Consider the following 18682-nt stretch of genomic DNA (forward strand, 5'->3'; position numbering starts at 1 on the left):
AGACAAAGCAGCAACGGAATTTGTCTTTTGTACGTCCTGGCTGTTCCACGTCAGCGGAAGGTGTCCATACTATTATTATTATTCCTTCCTTCATAAATAAATAAATAAATAAATAAATCACTCACTGCAAATCCAATCCTCTAAACCCTACTATAATAATACTACATTTTCTCTCTCAATCATTAAAATCAGCTCTCTAAATCCTACACTCTCTCCGCCAATTAGCTTCTGGATTGGTAAGCTATACTCATCGTTTCATGTTTTGCTGTTTTATGCTAATAGAACAGAGTAATCAAGTGTTTTACGTTCGTAATCTGTAGCCTAGATTGATCACTATTTTGGTATAATTTCTAGTACTTGATGATCCTTGTTATAGCTATATGTTTGATTTTTTATGCGTTTATTTCGTTTTTAAGTATTAAACACATGAATGGTGTCTCAAACTTGTATTTACTCCAAATGGATTTAGTTCTGTTGTGTTGACTTGAATGTTAGAAGATCTTACTGTATCTATAAACTTTCGTTTCTAAATCCGTAGATCCCTAATTTTACTCTGCTTTGCTCATAATCTGATTGTATTGTGTCTTTATTTATGTTTTTAGATCTGAGTTTTGTGTATGTGTAAATAGTGTTTATGATTTAGATGTTTGGATAATGGATGATATAGTTTTGTTTCTGTATGTTCTGATTGTGATGATTTTGGAGATTCAAGTTCTATCGTTAACATTAAATCGATGCATGAATTGTTGGTTAATCTAAATCAGTATGGTTCGGAAGGATAGATGTTATGTTTGTTGATAATACTTTGATGAATTAAGTTTTTGAGTTGCGGTAGTTAACCAATGTCAGGGCCGGACTTTCTTCTTAACCAGGCCAATTATGGGCTTAGGGCCCCCCAATTTTTTTATATATATGTATTGGATTTGACTAATTGGAGTTAAATAGAGAGGCCCAAATAAAATATATTCGATATGCCATATAACGGCTAGTTTTAGTTTTTTTGAACAGCAACGGCTTGTTTTAGTGAATATCTATATATGCTTTTGGGAATTCAGGATTCTCTAATTTCTATTGCAAATTTGCCAATTTCTAGTGTGTTTGCAATTTACTTGCTTCTTTGTTTCCGATTTGTGCTACGTGAGACCAATTTTGGGTTGCCATTATTGGACATCAAAAAGAAGCCATTATTGTAACTCAGACTTCTCTACTAATTTGCCCTAAATCTTCAATTGCCAGGTAATTTCATTTTCAATTTCTTTTCTATTTCACTCATACAGATAAAGCCTTAGTGGAATTTCATTCATTCATTACTATGTCACAAGAAAGGTTAAATGGTTTAGCACTTTAGCTATTTTGTCAATTGAAAAATAGTTTTTAAAAGAAATTCATTATGAGCTTTTTATTAAACAATATGCATCAATTAAAGCTAGAAAAATAATTTTTTTCTAAACATATGTTTATATTTATACACACACTAAAGGATCTTTAAAAATTTTATTTATATATTTCATCTAAATATATAAAAAAATTAAAATAACTTTTTTACTCTGCCAACTATAAAACTTTTAGTTTATAATTGCCGGTCCCAAGTCCGAGTAAAGGAGGATTTATATCGAAAAATTTTTATAGGCCTCAACTTATTAGTTTGCTTAGGGCCACCAAAAACTTTGGAACGGCCTGCCAATGTGGAAATCTTGAAAAAAGGTTCTTGATACTTTTTTAGTTTATCTGTAATAATTTGAAAAGATACTCTTTGAGTGTTACTTGTCAAGTTTCTTTGCTCTCTTGGTTTCTGTGTTTTTGTTGTTTATTATTCTTTTTGTCACACTTTATGTTATCTGATTTACTCACTCTATATGGCCTGTCACACATTCAACCTATGAGTAGGATTTACAGGCTGCCTTTGTTTGTTTGCATCCACATCGATTTCTCTAGGGAGAACCGAGTTTGAGTCCTGTTTGTGTTGTTGTTGCTGTTGTTAAATCTCTGTTGATCATTCTATCTTATATACAATGTTTTCCTGCTGCTGATATTTTTGTAACGAGTCAAAAGAGTTGAAATAACTGTTAATATCAAGCTCTTGGTTGATGGTTTCATGTAATCATGTTAGAAGTGATTTCGTGTTTCTCATTTGTTGTGTTTGATATATTGCAAGATTGGTTTACAATGAGCCAGAGAAGAGAAGACACGCGCACAATGGATCCTGACTTTGAGGAGTATAAACACAAGTATTACAAGGAACTAAGAGAGATTCGGTTCAAAGACAAGCTTTCAAAGAAGATTATAAAATGTCCCATTTGTCCTGATAGCAGAGACTACAGCTACAATGACCTCCTCAGACACGCAAACCGGATTGTACAAGAATCAAGAAGTGCTACTTTTAAAGAAAAAGCCCGACACATGGGATTAATCGAGTACATGGAAATGAACTCTCCTGCTCAAATCAACCGTCTTGAATCACTGAGTAAAATCAATTCGAAGCAAAACGTTAATGACGAGCTACTTGTTTGGCCTTGGATGGCTGTGGTGGCTAACCTTCCTGTTGAAACTAAGGGCGGTAAATATGTAGGTGACACTGCTAAAAAGCTAAAAGATGAGTGGGTCAAACAAGGTTACCACCCAGACAAAGTTTTTCCTTTGTGGAACTGGAAAGGTTTCTCAGGTCTTGCTGTAGTTGGATTTGGTAAAAACTGGGATGGATTTGGTCATATAATGATGTTTGTGAAGGCAATTGAGGTTAACAAACACAGAAGAAAAGATTGGTTTGATAGGGAAAGATGCAAAGATGATAAGTTGTTTGCGTGGATTGCAATCGATGAAGATCTCACATGGTCTTCTTGGTGATTATTTAAGAAAGAATGGTGATTTGAAGACTGTTTCTGATGTTCAAGATGAAGAAGTGAAAAATTCAAAGCTAGTTATGGGGTTGAAAACTATGATAGAAGAAAAGGGTAAAAAAAGTGAAGAGATCAAGAGAGAAATAAGCAAAACCGACTTGGAAATGGCTGCTGCTATAAAAGAGAAGGAATTGATCACTGAGAACTACAATACAGGTATTAGTTTCTAATTTCTTGATTGTTTCTGATGTTCAAGATGAAGAAGAAGTGAAAAATTCAAAGCTAGTTATGGGGTTGAAAACTATGATAGAAGAAAAGGGTAAAAAAAGTGAAGAGATCAAGAGAGAAATAAGCAAAACCGACTTGGAAATGGCTGCTGCTATAAAAGAGAAGGAATTGTTCACTGAGAACTACAATACAGGTATTAGTTTCTAATTTCTTGATTGTTTCTTGGAGGTACAGTTAATCAATTAAATGAGTAATATTTTATTCTTGGTTTAGAGATGAAAATAATGCAAGAAAAGGCCAATTATCAGCTTAAAAGAATTGCGATTGAGCATGAACAAAGCAAGTTGTCGCTGGAAGCACGTGAGAAAGAATTAAGAGAACGTGAAGCTATAAATGAAACTGAGCAAAAGAAGCTTGACGATGAGAAGAAGATGGTGATAATTGAAACTGATAATGTGTTAACTATGTTTTTTTTAAGTGTTAAAATGGTATTATCATTATTATTTTCCTCTTTTGCAGAATGAAAAGGCAATTATGGAGCAAAAGAAGGCAGATGAGAGAATGTTGGAGTTAGCTGAGGAGCAGAAGATGTGTTACATAGTTTTATCCTTAAATCATGTTTTTAGATTATTTTTATATATACATAATTTAAATAATATGGCAGAGGGAAAAAGAAAAGGTACACCAGAAAATCATTGAGCTGCAAAAGAAGCTTGATGAAAAGCAAAGGCTGGAGCTGCAAATTGAGCAAATGAAGGGAGCTTTAGAAGTTATGAAACACATGAGTGGTGAAGAAGATATTGAAGCAAAGAAGATATTGAAGCAAAGAAGAAAACAGATGAGAGAATGTTGGAGTTAGCTGAGGAGCAGAAGGTGTGTTACATAGTTTTATCCTTAAATCATGTTTTTAGATTATTTTTATATATACATAATTTAAATAATATGGCAGAGGGAAAAAGAAAAGGTACACCAGAAAATCATTGAGCTGCAAAAGAAGCTTGATGAAAAGCAAAGGCTGGAGCTGCAAATTGAGCAAATGAAGGGAGCTTTAGAAGTTATGAAACACATGAGTGGTGAAGAAGATATTGAAGCAAAGAAGAAAATGGAGTCAATTCAAGAAAATTTAAAAGAAAGAGAAGAGGAACTTGAATACTTAGAAACACTTAATCAAACATTAATAATCAAAGAAAGATCAAGCAATGATGAATTGGTGGATGCCCGAAAACTACTCATTTCTGTGAGCTTGTTTTCTTTCCTTCTGATGTTTATGTAGTTATGAATGCTTAATTGCTTATTTACATTTTTACCCTTATTCATTTGAACAGAGTTTAGGGAAAAGTGCTGTTGGCCACCCGCAAATTGGTGTGAAGAGAATGGGAGATCTTGATGAAAAACCGTTTATTGCTGCTGCCAGAAGAACCTGTAATGACAAAAAGAAAGTATCTGAAAACGCCATAAAGGTGGCGTCTTTGTGGGAGGATCATCTCCGGGATCCTAGCTGGCATCCGTTTAAGGTCATCACTGTTGGAGAGAGCTGCAAGGTCTCTCTTTAGCCCGTGTGTATATTTTTGTTCGTTTATGTTCGTTCATTCTATAAACGATCAAACATGAACACAAATTTTGTTCCTTTAATTAAATGAACAAACATGAACACATGTTCCGTCCGTTCATTTATGTTCGTGAAGAAAGTTGGTTCATTTATATCTGTATATGTTTTAATATTCATTCAAATTATTTATTACTAATACTATTCAAAGGAATTTGATTTTTACATTTTAAAACCTTAAGTCCAATATAAAATCAGTGTGATATCTTTGTTTAGTTTTAAAATGTTGCATATGACTCTAAAGATGATGGTATTCTAGATTTTAATTTGGATACTCACCTTTACTATTTGTTGGTGTCCGTTTGTGTTCGGTCATGTTCATTCGGTTATGCTCATTTGTGTTCATGAACCATTCATTTAGAATATTAATGAATGAACACAGGCGAGCACGAACAAGAAAATCTCTACTTAAGAGTTTGTGCTCGTTCATTTGTTCGGTTAAAGTTATATGAATGAACCCGACCCTGTTCGTGTTTGTTCGGTCCGGTAACAGGCAAATCGGGTCTGGTGGGCCGGGTGTGTTGGGGTGCCTAAAACAGATTGATGCTCATTTTAAAAACTGTTTACTAAAAGATTTTGAACAACTTTGTATCCGTTTAACCCGTTTCCCTTTTAACAAATAATTTTAATTTTACAAATACCATAGGAAGGTAACTGTTTCAACTGTCATCTGTTCTTTCCATTTTGGCTGGTAAACTAACACGAATTTTAAAAAGAAAAGATCGTAATACTAGTATTGGTGTATGATTGATGGTTGATTTATACAGGAGATAATTGATGAAGAAGATGAGAAGATTGCAAAGCTGAAGGCTGAATGTGACAATGATGTATTCAACTCAGTTGTTGCAGCTTTGAATGAGCTGAATGAATACAACCCGAGTGGCAGATATCCGGTGCCCGAGCTTTGGAACAACAAGGAGAAGAGAAAGGCAACCTTGAAAGAAGGTGTTGAGTTTCTTCTCAGGAAATGGAAAAACCTTGAAAGAAGGTGTTGAGTTTCTTCTCAGGAAATGGAAAACTGTGAAATCTCAAACCAAGTCAGCTTTATTACTGAAACTAGTTGGATCTTTACTGATAGATGCTAAGATTGAGTCAGCTAATTAATTATATCAAGACTTTATGGGTTTCTAGTTACAAATAGATATATGCACCTATAGGTGTTAGTTTCTTTTCTTACATGACATGAAAAACAATCATCTTTTGGGATAATTACTATAATTAAATTCTTTAGTTAAACTGGTAATGTTTTGTGATGTGCTAAGCTTAAACATGCTGCTAACTGTCTCACTAGTTTTGACTTTCGAGACATTAAACGTTGTTTTATGAGAACAGACAAATAAATATACTATATTTTTATGGTATTTGTCTCCTTCACGTTGCTAATCATGTGACATAATGTTCACTAACAAATTAAGATGCATTACCAAGTCTTAGCTACTACATCTGCTAATATTATTACGTTGATCAAGCACTTAGAAAGCAAACTTGGAAGAACCTTTAGCTCAAACCAAATTCCTCTTTTTTAATCTTTCTGATACGTGGATGATGGGAATAAGAATGGGAATTGGTAACTCTGGTAACATATACACAATGATAGTTTTATATATAATTGGCAGTCATGATTGGAGATACGGTAATTTGGCAAAATAAAATTGTATACGAGTTTACTTGGCTCAACCCAAATCAGTCGATAAGTCAATTTGGGTCTACTTAAACGAGTCAACAGGTCTATACGGGTATGTTAACTTAAAAGAGTCCAAATAGGTTTAGCACTACTCATGACCAATGGCGTTCGGATATTTTTCACTAGGTTCAAAATTTTACAGAGATACTTTTACCGTGTTAGACCAACAAAATATTTATTTTCAGATAGGGTTGAGTCATTGAAGAAACTTGCTTCAAATGATTGTTATTTGTTTTAAAGGTGATTTCATTTGTAGTAACGTGATTCTAAGATGACTTCGTCTTAAATATTTTCATATCGACTAAAGTTAACAAACTACTAAGGTTCTGTTTGTTTTTGTTTAAAAGGTCTGCAAGGGGGCTTTATAAGCTTCTGAAAACTGTTTGTTTTTTTATAATAAAAAGATCTGAAAATTTTTTTATGGACTTAAAAAATAAGTTATTGTTCAACTGCTTCACACTTCTTCGCATCCTATCTACACCCAATGTCTAACACCACCACCACCCACCGTGCGCCACCACCACCACCACCCACCGTCTGCCACCACCACCACCACCCACCCACCCACCGTCCGCCACAACCATCGTCCACTACCACCACCCAACGTCCACCACCACCACCCACCGTCACCGTCCACCACCACCCACCGCCCGCCACCACCACTGTCCATCACCAACAACACCCACCGTCCATCACCACCACCACCATCACCGCCACCCACCACCACCACCACCGTCCACTACCACCACCGTCCACCACCCACCACAACTGTCCATCACCACCACCCACCGTCCACCACCACCGTTCACCGCCTACCACAATCGTCCACCACCACCCACTTCCACAGTTCGTACACCACCACCAATTATTTTAGCAATCTAAGAACGTTAAATAAATTCTATCTACTGTGATATGTATGATAGGTAACTAATTTTCAGCTTATGCAGATGATATCTAGTTTATAAAACAAACTGTATTATATTTTTCAGATTGCAGACCTTCAGACCACATCTTCAGTTGCAGATATGAAATCAGATTGCAGACAGTTTTTTTCTTAAAAAAAAAAAAACACCTAAGTCAAAAAGTGAACCTAAAAACCTAAAAACCAATCACATAACTTTTCATAATTATAGAACAAATTTGAGTTTTTAAGCCTTTAAATAACATTTAAAATTTAGAAATCTTAACATGCTTTTAATCTACTAAAAAGTATCTGAAATTACAAAGTTAAACAAGTATTTCTAAACAAAATGCAAAGTTAAAAATTGCAGAAGTCTCAAACATGCGACCTCTAAAGCTAAACGTACCGTAAGACAAAGACTAAGCCACTGAGACCTCAACCCTTATCCATACTTCATAACCATTGTTTGTTTATAGGGTGGGGTTTTAGTTAAACCATACTTAAAAATTATATTATTTATTATCGAGTCAATAGTTAAAATAGAGTGGGGTATTAGTTCCATACTATACATTCTACATAAAACGCAAAAAATGAATGGTGTCATTTGAACCCATCCTCGCATACCTCTACCGCTGTCCATACTTCATAACCATTGTTTATTTCAACTACCTACTCATTGTCGTTGACACCTCGCTGTTACCGCCATCACAATCGACATTGTCTCTGCCCCCCACCTCCACCTTCAACACCACCTCATAGTCGTCTCCGCCAACGCCACTACAAAATATAGTAGGTAAACCAATTTTGTTTCTTTTTTTCTAAGACTCATTTAAACTTAGCTCCATTATGATCAGAACTCGTTTTGACCAAAATTCATTTTGCTCAAAACCTGTCATGCTGGACCTATTTTTACTCGTGACCCGAACTTATCTGACCCGTCCAATTAACCAACCCCACTTCCATATTTCTAGTTATTTGGTGGTTGTAAAAAGTTTTTGTCTCAAGAATTCAGTGCATTTCAGGCCCATGAGAAATGGGTATCCTAAGATATTGTTACTTTTTATTGCTTTTTTTGGGTTTGTGAAGAATCCAAAGTTTCTTGTCTCTTCTACAAATTTTAGCTTATATTTTATTCATAAAATTGTATCTTTTATACACACAAAAAAAAAAAAAAAAACAACAACAAAAAGCAAAACATTATAAGATGTTATATATGTGTCTCGCTATAAGATAAGTCAAAAGAAAATTATTGATAGGTTAACAAGAAAATTCACTAGATGATTACACGTGTGCCAACTAGAAGAGTAGAAAATGGTGTACTTGGGTTGTCCAGTGTTGTCTGTGATCGTACGTCGTCTTTTGTTATTGAGATACTACGGATAGCTGGACTTTTATTGATTGTTCATTAAGGACGAGCTCGTTTCATAGAATTCATGTAAATTCAAAGGAACTGGAATTAAAATCCCATGACATGACATGTTCGTTTCATTGGAATTGGAATCTTAATACCATTTTGATGTGTTCAATTGTCAAAGAATTGGAATTTATTTATTCTTAGCTCGTAAGACGCCTCTCGCGCGCAGGCTTTATTTATTCTTAGCTCGTAAGACGCCTCTCGCGCGCAGCGCATGCTTTATTTATTCTTAGCTCGTAAGACGCCTCTCACGCGCAGGCTTTACTATTCTCAGCTCGTAAGACGCCTCTCGCGCGCAGGCTCTATTATTCTCACAGCTCGTAAGCCGCCTCACGCGCCAGCTCAATCATTATTCTACAAGCTCGTAAGTCGCCTCGCGCGCCAGCTTATTTATTATTACAGCTCGTAAGTCGCCATGCGCGCAGACTCTCATTATTCTACAGGCTCGTAAGTCGCCGCACGCGCCAGCTTTATTACTCACAGCTTGTAAGCCGCCCCACGCGCCAGCTTAATTATTATTCTCAAAGCTCATAAGACGCCTTTCGCGCGCAAGCTTTATTATTCATAGCTCGCAAGTCGCCTCAAGCGCAAGCTTCATTATTATTACAGCTCGTAAGCCGCAACTCGCGCAGGCTCTATTATTATAGCTCGTAAGCCGCTCTCACGCGCAGGCTTCATTATTATTACAGCTCGTAAGCCGCAACTCGCGCAGGCTCTATTATTATAGCTCGTAAGCCGCTCTCACGCGCAGGCTTCATTATTTTTACAGCTTGTCACCATCATGGGGAAAACCTCCCAAAACTCAGATAATAAAGACAAGGCCAAAGGAAAGGGAAAAAACCGCCTCACACCATATAAAGTCCAGCGCTCCACCTAGACGCTTGAGCGCCCAGGAGCAACACTGGACTTGGGGGGCTTGTAGGGGTATGGTACTAAAACCCGGTTCTACGACCCTAAATCTATTACGTTTGGCTTATTTCATTACATGGACTAATACATTGTTATTGGGCCGATGGGGTTTTGTGGAGGTAACCCTAACTGGGCTAGGCCCATTAGGGTACCATGATGGTGGCCATGAGACTCCCTATATAAGCAGGTCTCCACCTCCTTATTAGGGGTTGGTCATTCTCAGTAAGAGCCACCACCATATTTTTGTGTCTGTGAACAAGAGATCTTCAAGATCATCTTAGCGGTCACCTCCACACCCCCAAAAGGCTATTGCAGGTCACAGCAGCCGGACGAGAAGATTCAGATGTGGTTCGTTCATCTCTAAATCCGTAGAAACATCGTCATGGATCAGGTAAAATTCATTTCGTGCTTCGATAAGATTATTAACAGTTTAGATTTATGTCGAAGAACCCTTGAATTAGGCTACTTTTATATCTTTAAAAATCATTGATGAAATCAACTATAAGGGAAGTTGTGCACATGTTGAGGAGCAAAATCATGAGGTGACCGGAAAACCTAAAAGGTGAAGAATTATTTTGCAAGGTAAAAAGCATCCAAAGTTTGATTTCATTTTTTAATTTTCTTCTCAGGGGCGCGCTCGTTTCAGAGAATGTAATGAAACTGGAATTGAAATTTGCATAGGATTTAGAATTGGAAGAAATTGAATTTGGAATCTGAACATTTCAATAGAATTTGGAATTAGAAGACCCGGTTCTACGACCCTAAATCTATTACGTTTGGCTTATTTCATTACATGGACTAATACATTGTTATTGGGCCGAGGGGGTTTTGTGGAGGTAACCCTAACTGGGCTAGGCCCATTAGGGTACCATGATGGTGGCCATGAGACTCCCTATATAAGCAGGTCTCCACCTCCTTATTAGGGGTTGGTCATTCTCAGTAAGAGCCACCACCATATTTTTGTGTCTATGAACAAGAGATCTTCAAGATCATCTTAGCGGTCACCTCCACACCCCCAAAAGGCTATTGCAGGTCACAGCAGCCGGACGAGAAGATCCAGATGTGGTTCGTTCATCTCTAAATCCGTAGAAACATCGTCATGGATCAGGTAAAATTCATTTCGTGCTTCGACATTGGCGCCATCCGTGGGACGGCAATGAACCACACGTCGCTTCTCGTTTCGGCCCTCCGATCTGTCCATCAGCATCTCAGATCTACGGATCTGTTCATCAGATCTACGGATCTGTTCATCAAGATCTACGGATCTGTTCATCAAGATCTCAGATGTACGGATCAATATTCCAGATCTGTTCATCAATATTCCAGATCTGTTCATCGATATCGCAGATCTACGATTTCTTCTCTCAGATATGTTCTTCCGTAGATCTAAAAAATATTTCCAGATCTGGAAATACTATCAGATCTGTTGGAAGAAATACACAGGAAGAAATACTATCGGATCTGAACAATGATCTGGAAATACACAGGAAGAAATACCCGATATTTCGGGGAAAACCCTCATATCTGTGCTGAATCAGATCTGGGTTCGCTCACGCGTCAAGTATGCTCAAACATCAAGCATGCGCAAACATGCGCGCAGGCACCGAGCGTGCGAAAGGTCAACCCACAAGATACAGACCGAGGCTTAAAATCAAGATGTCATGAAGACACAGTCAAAACCTATGCTCATGGCGCATAGCACATGCTCAAGCATGCTCAAGCATCAAGCATGTTCAAACATTTGCATGCTCACGCATCGATGCTCACGCATCAAGCATGCTCACGCATCAAGCATGCTTAAACATCAAGCATGCTCGAGCATCAAGCATGCTCAAACATCACGCATGCTCACGCATCACGCATGCTCACGCATCACGCATGCTCACGCATCACGCATGCTCACACATCACAGATGCTCACGCATCATATATGCTCGCGCGTCACATCCGCGCGCGAGCCGTTTGGTACTCATCAGACAAGACTAGTCTAATCCAAATCAACGAATGAGTCACACCTAAAGGTTGGGAATCCTCATAATATCCCACATGGCTTCGCGCCACGCTTAAAGGTTGGGAATCCTCATAATATCCCACATGGCTTCGCGCCACGCTTAAAGGTTGGGAATCCTCCTAATATCCCATATGGCTACGCGCCAAGGTTGGGAATCCTCATAATATCCCATATGGCTACGCGCCAAGGTTGGGAATCCTCATAATATCCCATATGGCTACGCGCCAAACTTCAAGGTTGGGAATCCTCCTAATATCCCATATGACTACGCGCCAAACTTCAAGGTTGGGAATCCTCCTAATATCCCATATGGCTACGCGCCAAACTTCAAGGTTGGAAATCCTCCTAATATCCCATATGGCTACGCGCCAAGGTTGGGGATCCTCCTAATATCCCATATGGCTACGCGCCACGCTTCAAGGTTGGGAATCCTCATAATATCCCATATGGCTACGTGCCAAACTTAAGGGTTGGGAATCCTCATACCATATGCTCACGCATCGCATATGCTCACGCATATTACACACGCTTATGCATCACATGCTCACACACGTCACAGTCTACACGCACGCGCATGCAATGTGACATCTGACCCGATCCGACCCGACCCAGGTACCCGTTTCTCTGACCCGATCTCTTTCTTTTATGATTTAATATTTATTTATACTTATATTTTTACTTTTAATAATAATAATATATTTTCCTTCCCGCCTCTTTCTCTCTCTTTCTTTCCGCCGTCCCGTCCCTCTTCCTTCTTCCTCTTTTCTTTCCGCCTTCTTTTCCCTCTTGTCGCCGTCCCGCCCTTAAGCCTTGTTTCCCTCTTTTTCTAACACTCTTTGCTTGTTCTTTGTTCCTTCCCGCCTAAGGTTGTCTGCGCAGCTCCACGCGCCAGACTCCTTTCAAGGAAGCCTGCGTGAAGACCATCTGTTCCAGCGATACACGAGACGAACTCTTCTCGCAGCGCGCTAAGAATCGTAGTTCATCCCTCGACGCGCGAAGAATTATAGTTCTTCCCGCGGCGCGCTAGGAATTTTAGTTCCTCCCGCGGCGCGCTAAGAAATGTGATTCTTCCCGCGGCGCGCCTTAGCTTTCTCGCGCTAACCCTTTGAGTTTTCTTCTGTTTAATCTAGCCGTTTGCTTTTGTGATGTCTTATCTTTTGAGCCGTTGACCTAATCTGCTTTATGTCTGAAAAGTTACTTTCGGCGCAGCATGCGCACCAACCCCATTGGTTGGCAGAAAAAGTGACTGACATTATCTTTTGAGATCTGCTTTTTCCATGCTTGACCAGTACCTTTATCTGATCCGCCCATGCTTTTTACTGTTCCCTGTCAGCCTTTTTATCTTTTTCCCTGCTGCCATATCTTTTGATATCTTTTGCTTTTGGAATCTTTTGCTTTTTGGAGATCTTTTCCCCTTTTCTAGGGATTGTGTTCCCTAGGGTTTCTCTATAAATAATAATGTTATTTTCCTAACACATCACACACAAACACTTATTATCTCTCTCTTCCTTTGCTCTCTGCCGATTGTCCTTCTGCCGCCTCCTCTCTTGCCTCCATTCTCTCCTCTCTTCTGCCCAGATTTTCGGTAATATATATATATAATAATTTACTTATGCAAACTTATAATCAAGACTTAAAACAAATCATTAAAACAATAATCTTATGTATAGGTTAACTTTGCTTATTAAAAGTTGGTTCTTGCTTTATCTTTCACCGCATCGTTTATCAAGTGAGTAATCTCGTACCTAATCCCTTTTTATTTTTAATGTTTTGGGATGTTCATGTGTTCGTACAAACTTAGAGTCTTAAACTTGTTTATGAACTTTAGTCGCGCAGTATCCCATGTGTTGAGGACGTTTACTTGGCTGTTTATTTGTATGTGTGTATCATTAACCGCTTTGTTCGGCCTATTCCGAAGTTTTCATGGATCCATTAGATGAACACGGGAGACCTATCGTTTACGGTTTTCTTTGTTTACACTTGCACAGATGTTTTCTCGTTTTTTTGCTCAATTGGGAGCACGGATTGAACTATGAACTATGAGCTATGATCTATTTAGGCTTGATCACAATCTGATTGCACCCTTGTTAAACACCAGACATACACGTGTTGCGCGCAGATTTATTGTTATCTATGTATTGTATTAAACTTGATTTCTCACCAACACGCAAGTGTTTGACGTTTATTTTAACACATGTTCAGGTTTGCAGTAGCTGTTTTGGAGCTTGTGAACACGTAGGAAGTTTTCTTTATTTTTGACCTAGATTAAAATGTATCAAGACAAGCTATTGATTGTTCGAACATTTTGCCTTATAATATAATGATTTATGTTGATTTATGTTATCTTGTGTCTACTCTGCGCGTGCGCAAATGAATTTATTAAATATTGACACCCAATAGTGTCACGAGTAATGTAACAATATGTGGCGCCCCGATGTATAATCCGCCTTTGGTCGGGGTGTTACAGATTGGTATCAGAGCCAGGTTGACTTTAGGATAGGTGGTTAGACGTAACGGCCTAGAATACCTAAGAGTCCCTTCTCGCGCATGAGAGAAATCTCATGTTTGCGCGCTTATTGTTAATTACTCGTTATTTATGAATATGCTCGCGCTTGCGCAGTGTACGATTTTATGTTTTATTTCGCGATATTTCGATTTTTGTTGAATTTCGATTTTTATTGATTTTACTTACATATTCGTTTGTTGGATTTGAAAATCCGAAAAGTCATGGTGATACATGAATAGTTGATTTTCAAATTCCATTTACGATTATGTTCTGAGGTTGGAGACTTGAAAAGTCATGGTGATGCATGAATTGTCAACCCCCAATACTCATTTTCTTGTATATTTTATATTGAAGATTGAAAAGTCATGGTGATACATGAATCGTCAATCTCCAATACTCGTTTGCTCGTATATTTTAAATTGGGAATTCGGAAAGTCATGGTGATACATGAATTGTCGACTCTTGATTTGAATTTGTTACCTTTATTAAGTCTGCATTTAGGGTCATTTATTTTACTTTAAGTTTCGACAGTAACTAACTCCGTGAAACCAAGCTTTTCGAGGTTATACTTTGCGCTAAAACCAAGATATTAACAAAAATTAAAACTTTTATAGAATGCCTCCGCTATCAGCTCGCCATCTCAAGAAGAAAGAAGCCTCGCGCAGACGTTCGCTGCAACGTTCCCAGGAAATGGCCGCCGCAATAGCCCAAGCTTTGAGCCAAAACAATACCAACACCTCTGGTTACAACATTAAGTCCTTTAACGCGGGTAACCCTCCAAAGTTCACAGGTCTTGAAGGAGCCACCGTGATGCTCCAGTGGTTTGAGAAAATAGAAAACACTTTCCTCCACACCCAATGCCCCTCAGACAGACGAACCCTGTATGCTTCCAGTGTCCTGGAATCCAGAGCGCTTACATGGTGGAATGGAGTAGCTCATGCGCGTGGCGCAGAAACTGCTTCCAACATGCCCTGGGAGGAATTCAAAGAAATTCTGACGCGAGAATTCTGCCCTCCCAACGAAGTTAAGCGCCTGGAGGAAGAATTTTGGAATCTTAAGCAATACAGCGGTGAAGCGCGCGAGTACGCGACGCGCTTCCACGAGCTAAGCTTACTGGTCCCTCACCTTGTTACCCCTTCCCGCCGAGCCATAGAGAAATTCCTTGGGGGTCTCCCCATGGAAATTCAAGATTCTGTATGGGCCAGAAACCCAGTAAACCTCTCTGACGCCATTGAGTTGGCCGCTGTGCTCAGCGACAACCATGTCAGAGCAGGAACCCTGTTCCTGCGGGGAGCTGAAAAGACCAAACTCACCAAGACTGCCCCTGAACCAACAGAAACCAAACCAGAACCCTCGAACCATAACCAGAAACGTAGGCGCAGACAAGCTTACGCGCTTACCAACCCGCCCATTGTCCAGCAACCCATCTACCAACACCCAGTTTATGCGCCTAACCCACTGTCAACCTACCCAACTCCCCCTATAGTCCACAACTATGCCTTAACCAATCCAGCACTCCCTGCCCCGCCAACTAAGAAACCTTACACAGGAAACCACCCCTTTTGCCCAACCTGTAGACTCCACCACCCACCTCAAGTCCCATGTCGACTTTGTAACCGATGTGGCCGCGCTGGTCACCTTGCAGAAAACTGTAGAGTCCTTCCCGCCAATCCAATTGCGCCAACACCACCAGTCTACCCGCAGAACCCTCAACCAACCTACCAAAACCCACGACCCAGATCGTGCTATAACTGCGGTGATCCCAGTCATTTCCGGAACGCGTGCCCGAGACTACAAGTTCAGATTACACAAGCGAATCCGGTGAACCAGATTTCGAACCAAGTGACACGCGGACGAGCTTTTAACATAACCGCGCACCAAGCGCAAGCGAATAATGACGTAGTTAATGGTACATTTTTGCTTAACGGATTTTATGCTTCCGTACTTTTTGATACTGGCGCCGATCGAAGTTTTATCTCTCGCGCTTTTGAGCAGAAGCTTGCGCGACCCGCGCGATAACTTAAAAGAAAATTTTTCAGTTGAATTGGCTAATGGTGAAACTGTTTTAATTAACTCCGTGATTAAGGATTGCACGCTTAACCTTAATGAGCATGATTTTCTAATCGATCTCATCCCCATGCCTCTTGGAAGCTTTGATGTTATCATTGGTATGGACTGGCTTACGCATAATCGCGCCGAAGTTATTTGCGCCAAGAAGATGATTCGCATACCTCGAGAGAATGGTGACCTTCATATCTACGGCGAAAAACCCTCCCGCGGTCTTAAACTTATGTCTTGCGCCGAAGCCCAAAGACTCATGCGGAAGAAGTGTATTGCATTCTTAGCCCATGTGGTCAAACCTGCTGAAGAAAAGAAGCTTCGCGATATCCCTGTTGTGCGTGATTTCCCTGAAGTTTTTCCTGATGATCTTCCTGGTATCCCTCCCGCTCGTGAAGTCAAGTTCCGTATTGATCTTGTCCCTGGTGCTTCCCCCGTAGCTAAATCTCCTTATCGTCTTGCACCCGCTGAGATGCAAGAATTGGCAAGCCAACTTCAAGAGTTGACTGCTAAAGGATTCATTCGCCCTAGCTCTTCGCCCTGGGGTGCTCCGGTGTTGTTCGTTAAAAAGAAAGATGGATCGTTTCGCATGTGTATTGATTACCGCGAGTTGAACAAACTCACCATTAAGAACCGGTATCCCTTACCGCGTATTGACGACCTCTTTGATCAACTCCAAGGTGCCTCTTGTTTTTCCAAGATTGATCTCCGCTCTGGCTATCACCAGTTGCGCATCCGCGATGAAGATGTTCCGAAGACTGCTTTTCGAACTCGTTATGGCCATTTTGAATTCTTGGTCATGTCCTTCGGTTTAACCAACGCACCCGCCGTTTTCATGGATCTAATGAATCGGGTGTGTAGGCCTTTCTTGGATAAATTCGTGATTGTGTTTATCGATGATGTTCTGGTGTATTCTAAGACCAAGGCCGAGCATGAGCAACATCTTCGGTTGGTGTTGCAAAAGCTTAGAGCTGAGCAACTCTATGCTAAGCTTTCCAAGTGTGAATTTTGGTCTGATGAAGTACAGTTTCCTGGCCATGTTGTGAACAATATGGGTATTCATGTCGACCCATCCAAGATTGAAGCAATCAAGAACTGGGTTACGCCATCCACTCCTTCTGAGATCCGTTCCTTTCTGGGCTTAGCTGGTTACTACCGGCGATTCATTTCTAACTTCTCGAAGATCGCTTTGCCTTTAACAGCTCTAACGCACAAAGGTAAACCGTATATTTGGGGCTCGAAGCAAGAAGAAGCCTTTCTGACGCTCAAGCGATTGTTGTGTGAAGCTCCTGTTCTTGCGCTACCTGAGGGTAATGATGATTTTGTCGTGTACTGCGATGCCTCCAACCAAGGTCTCGGTTGTGTTCTTATGCAACGAGGCAAGGTTATCGCTTACGCATCAAGGCAACTCAAGGTTCATGAAAAGAATTATACAACTCACGATCTCGAACTTGGTGCAGTTGTTTTTGCCTTGAAGATCTGGAGACATTACCTTTATGGTACTAAGTGTATCCTCTACACTGACCATAAAAGCCTTCAGCATATTTTTGATCAAAAGGAACTTAACATGAGACAACGCCGATGGAACGAACTCATCAGCGATTACGATTGTGAGATCCGGTATCATCCTGGTAAGGCTAATGTGGTAGCCGATGCGCTCAGCCAAAAACCCTGCCAGCTTAACTGTATCTTGCCGCGCACGCAGCTTCACTTCGCGCCGATCCAAAGCAACCTTGAATCGCGCATTCGTGACGCGCAGCGAGCATCCATCAGTAATGGTAACCTTCGCGCCGAGTTAGCGTGTGGCGCGGAAGCGCACTTTGTCCCTAATCTGAGTGGAATTCTCTGCTATCTTAATCGCATCTGGATTCCCTTTGATGAGAATCTTCGCTCTGATATCCTGAGTGAAGCGCACAAATCTCGGTATTCTATTCATCCTGGCGCTGATAAGATGTACAAGGATTTGCGCATTACTTATTGGTGGCCCGGTATGAAAAAGGATATTGCTGTGTTCGTAGCTAAATGCCTGACTTGTTCTAAGGTAAAAGCTGAACACCAACGCCCATCTGGTTTGCTCGAACAACCAGAAATTCCTACGTGGAAATGGGAATGTGTAGCGATGGACTTCATTACCAAGTTACCTTTGACAGCAAGCAAACATGATAGCATTTGGGTAATAGTGGATCGTTTGACTAAGTCTGCTCACTTTCTGCCCATTCGTGAAAACTACCGTGTTGAGCAACTCGCGCAGCTTTATGTCAAGGAAATTGTCTGCCGCCATGGTACTCCTTTGAGCATCATATCCGATCGCGATGGCCGTTTTATATCCCGCTTTTGGAAATCTCTCCAATCTGCGCTAGGAACTCGCTTGGACATGAGTACGGCATATCATCCTCAGACTGACGGACAGTCTGAGCGAACTATTCAAACTCTTGAGGATATGCTCCGATCTTGTGTTCTTGATTTTGGAGGTAATTGGGATTCGCACCTGCCTTTGATCGAGTTCTCTTATAATAACAGCTATCATTC

General features: G+C 40.1%; 1 pseudogene across 1 annotated transcript; it reads left to right on the forward strand.

Annotated features, from left to right (window-relative positions):
- The first annotated feature begins 2156 nt into the window (after positions 1 to 2156).
- On the forward strand, positions 2157 to 5994 carry LOC143619766 (protein INVOLVED IN DE NOVO 2-like; annotated as a pseudogene). The gene is made up of 6 exons (XR_013151232.1): positions 2157 to 3053; positions 3339 to 3499; positions 3585 to 3655; positions 4017 to 4302; positions 4391 to 4606; positions 5439 to 5994. The product of XR_013151232.1 is annotated as a protein INVOLVED IN DE NOVO 2-like (transcript).
- Positions 5995 to 18682: the final 12688 nt, after the last annotated feature.

The sequence above is a fragment of the Bidens hawaiensis genome, unplaced genomic scaffold, assembly GCF_021521415.1.
Source record: "Bidens hawaiensis isolate Kalapana, Puna unplaced genomic scaffold, B.hawaiensis_p1.1 tig00002507_1, whole genome shotgun sequence".
Classification (NCBI taxonomy): Eukaryota; Viridiplantae; Streptophyta; class Magnoliopsida; order Asterales; family Asteraceae; genus Bidens; species Bidens hawaiensis.